Source organism: Apodemus sylvaticus, chromosome 17, assembly GCF_947179515.1.
Source record: "Apodemus sylvaticus chromosome 17, mApoSyl1.1, whole genome shotgun sequence".
Lineage (NCBI taxonomy): Eukaryota > Metazoa > Chordata > Mammalia > Rodentia > Muridae > Apodemus > Apodemus sylvaticus.
In genome coordinates this window covers 4,687,390-4,691,583 of record NC_067488.1, presented here as the reverse complement: position 1 = coordinate 4,691,583, position 4,194 = coordinate 4,687,390, and positions in this window count along the sequence as shown.

Sequence of the window (4,194 nt, the reverse complement as noted above, 5' to 3'; positions counted from 1 at the left end):
TGCAGTGGGGAACAGTGAGAGCATCAGAACAGCCTGCACTGGGGACAGTGAGAGCATCAGAACAGCCTGCACTGGGGACAGTGAGAACATCAGAACAGCCTGCACTGGGGAACAATGGAACATCAGAACAGCCTGCAGTGGGGAAATATCCCTGTTCTGAAGTCACTGGATAGCTGTTCTCATCAAAATAAGGTATGTTGCCCTACTCCCCCCTTTGAGACAGAGTCTCTTTATGTATCCCTGATTGACCTAGAACTCAGTATATAGACCAGGCTGGCCTCAGACTCACAGAGAACTGCCTGCCTCTGCCTCCTGAGTGCTGGGATACAGGGCTTTGACCACTATGACTAGTTATTTCCTTTTCCTTCCACTGTTTTTGTCTTTTAACCTATTGACTCTGTGAGTTTCACATCATGCACCCCAATCTGGCTTGTCTCCCTGTCCCCTCACGCTGGCTCTTCGCTCTGGTAACCTCCTCCTCAAAATAACCACCCCACACACACCCCCCAAACAGAAGCAAAGCTTAGAAAAGATCTCACAGTAAAAGCTAGAGTGTCACAGTGCATCCCTCTATTTAAACATCACCACTTTCAAATGTTCATTGTAATGAGTCACTGGCCTGGTTTGAGGTCTCTGGGCACCATCAATACTGTCCCCATTGGGACTTCTCCAGTTATCCTGGTGTTGCCCTGTATCCTGGAGAACCTTCAGTTTTGGATCAGCAGAACTAGCCCTTCCCTGCATCCTAATCAACCACGGATGATATAGATTTTGGGGAGGGCTAACTCAGAGCCCTCCATGTGGGACTGAGTGGCAGCTGAGCTGATGAGTTCTCCCTTATCTGCACCTCCAGGGCGAGTCTCCCTGCACTGCTCAGGCTAGGCCTCCCATGCTGCTATTGGCAGGAGGCAGGGTCAGCTCCCCTGCCCTCAGGTCAGCTCACCGGGACCCACCTCTCCAGAGCCAGCGGTACCCCGCTAACTCTCACCTTCATGATTGGCTCCTCTGTGCCCTTTCAATCAGGGCTGGTGCTACTGTGCTGCCCAGGCAAGCTGCAGGGCTAGCTCTCCTCAGAGACACAGTAGGTGAGGGGCAGGGCTAGCTCCTTTCTGCTCATGATTCTGTGGGCAGCTTTCCCTACCCTCCCACACTCAGACCTTCAGAGCCGGCTCGCCAGGGCCAGCTCCACTGTGCTGCCTGGGCAAGGAGCAGGCCCCATCTCCTGAGTGCTGCCCCAGGTAAGAAGCGTGGCAGCTCTCCCGAGCGACCCAGCGACTGAGGGGTGGGGCAGGCTCTGCAAGGCCCTCCGACATCCATGTGATCTGAACCCTGCTGCTGAGTAGCCACAGACCCAAACATGGCCCACAGCTTGAGCTGGGACCTGACCATGGCCCATGACCATGGGTGGCGGGGCTGGTCACTCGCCACAGGCTTCTCCTGTCCACCCTGGAGTCTCCAGTTCCTTCTCTCCACAGTGCTCAAGCTGCTCCCTCCTCTTTCTCTCCCATCTGTGTGACAATAGTCATGCATTGTGGTGGCTCCCACTACAGGCTGGGCACCTGACTGACGAGCCCCTGCGAGATATCTTTTGTGTGCACAGTGTGGTGTGGTGGCAAGCAGGTGCCTACGGCCTGTGCTAGAGGTCTGTGGGTGGCATGCTGGATTGTGGGTTACTGCAGGCCTGTAGACGGGCTCTGTGTGTCTATGGCCTTCCTTTGCCAATGAAGGGCAGTTTGTGGGTCTTTTCTCATTTGCACTGGGTGGCATGAAGAAAATTCAGGTCTGTCTTCCTCCTCCTGCTCTGCCAGGCATCAAGCTAGGATGAACTAGGACCACCACCACCGAGGACTCAGGCATGGGGAGGGGTCTGTAATTCAGGATCTCATGGAGCTAGGCATGACCTTGAGCTTGTGACTCTCTTCTCCACCCAATTTGTCTTCCCAAGCACTGTTCTGTAGTACTGGGGATCAGATCCAGGGCTTCGGGCCTGGTAAGCAAACACTCCAGCCGAGCTCAACTACAGGATCTTCCATATTATGAACTTAGCCTCCTCAGTAGTAGCCTTGGTTACTATTTGGTTGGCAGATCTGGGGTTCAACCATGATCCTAGTAGGGAAGACTTAAGGTTCAGGCCCACAAACAGAGGGCATCACTTTGTGCCCCATGGGTCAGTGGGCCACACCTAGCTCCAAGAGGCTGGGCAGTGGGATCTAGACTACGGCAGCTGGAGAAGAGGACACAGTGATCAGTTGTCTGTGTCTACGTCTACTTCCAGGTTCTCAGGTATGGATCACTAGAATCTCCAGCACAACATGGGCCACTCTTTACTCTCTCAATCATGGTGTTTAGAGGACTGGGAATTAGCATGTCCAATTTAGTAACCTAGAGAACAGACCTCTAGATGACAAAGCAACATCGCCCCTCTTCTGACTGCAAAGCCCTGCCCCATGGTTCTTCCACGCAGTTAAACATTGCAGAGCTGAGATTATAGCCTGCCGGAATGTTTATGACGGAAAGGCTCACCCTTGGCATGTGTTTCCAGTTGGAATGACAGACTGATGCTAGTTTACTTATCTCCTTACTTTACTGTGTAACATGGGACAGGAATAGATTGACATACTGAGCACAGCTGTGTAGAAATGTCTGGTGTTGGGCTAACACATGTTCATCTCTGAACTTTAGACCTACCACCTTTAACAGGTTCACTTCACCTTCACTAGTTTTTGAACACCAGAGACATTGTTCCCAAAATGTAAGTATAGTAAACTACACGGAGTAAGCACATGCACTCCTCAGCCACAGACGGCATTTTTATTCCTGATACATTACTGTGCCTATCAATGTACAGAGGAGACAATCAACCGCATGAAGTAAGACCTGAGTAGACAGTAAGTCAAGCAGACTGATCAGTTACTGCTGACTCGCCAGGAATCCCCCAGACTTCAGGCCCATAGGCTCTGTTTTCTGGCTTTGCTGCATGATACTTATTCTTCAAAATACTTTTTCAGTTGGGCCTTCCATGGCAAATCTAATTCTGGCCCCCGTGCAGCCTTATTATGCCTTTATTGGGCAAGCATGCTGGAATTTGTAAAAGCTAAAGGCACCTATTGGTTTATTAAAACACAAGCAAAGAAGCCTTGCACAAGGCAAAGCCCAAACTAGCTATTTCCCCCAAACAAGTCTGCAATATATGCAGAGAAATCTCTTAACTTTCCCTGAGGTATATATTCCATATAGACGTGTATTATAGACACTGACAGCCATTTTCATTTTACAAGATTTAACCTAGTATCTTCTGTCAAATTTCTAGTGTCTACTATAAAAACTGGAGACATAAAAGCTTTTGAAATAGTCATTTTAAGTGAGTCACTCCCTGAAAGAATTTACATTAGAGCCAAAGTAAGTTGACTTCAGTATCTTGGAAATAAAACCTGCATTAATTTGCTCATCTGCTTAGCATGTTATGAATCTGTTGCTGTGGAAACGGGTGTGTGTGTGTGGGGGGGGGTGATTGGAGAGGGGAGCAACACTGAACTGGTCACAGGCAAATCTCTACCTAGCTGTCATTTCAGGCAAATTATAATTTGTAGAACAAACTTGTGGTTCAGACAATATATCCAACATACTGATAAGACAGTGGTAGGGAAAGAATAGCTTGTCATTACGCCTTCCAGAGAGCTCTGGGTTGAATTCCTGAGGTTCTTTTGTCAGTTGTGCTTAGTGTAGGCCCCCAGAAGGGGCTCGGTGAAATGTTGTAGCTCAGAGGCGCACATTTAAAGGGAGCAAGAGCAGATACTTCATACAGAGACCGCATCTCCTTTCAACTTCCGTCTCCTGGGTGGAGACCTTGCGGGTTCAGCACCTGCAATTTCCGCCCTTTTCCTTCCCCCCTCTTCCGGGCGTACAAGCCCCGCTCCTCCTCCAGCTAGGGCCCTCGGGACGACTCCGCACCCAAACCTTGCTTCCAGCACCTAAAAGGGTCACTGTCTTACAATGCGTTCACTAAGAACAATGTGTCTCCCAACGAAAGCTCTACAGAGGGTAAAGTGCAGCCCACGAAGAACAGTTCGGTGTGTTCTGGTTCTAGCCTGTTTCCCCGCCTCGCCCCACGTCAGGCTTCTGCCATCACGTCCAACCCGCTAGCCCAACCCTTTCCCCGCTCCTCCCAGCGACCACCCATTGTCCCCGCGGCTG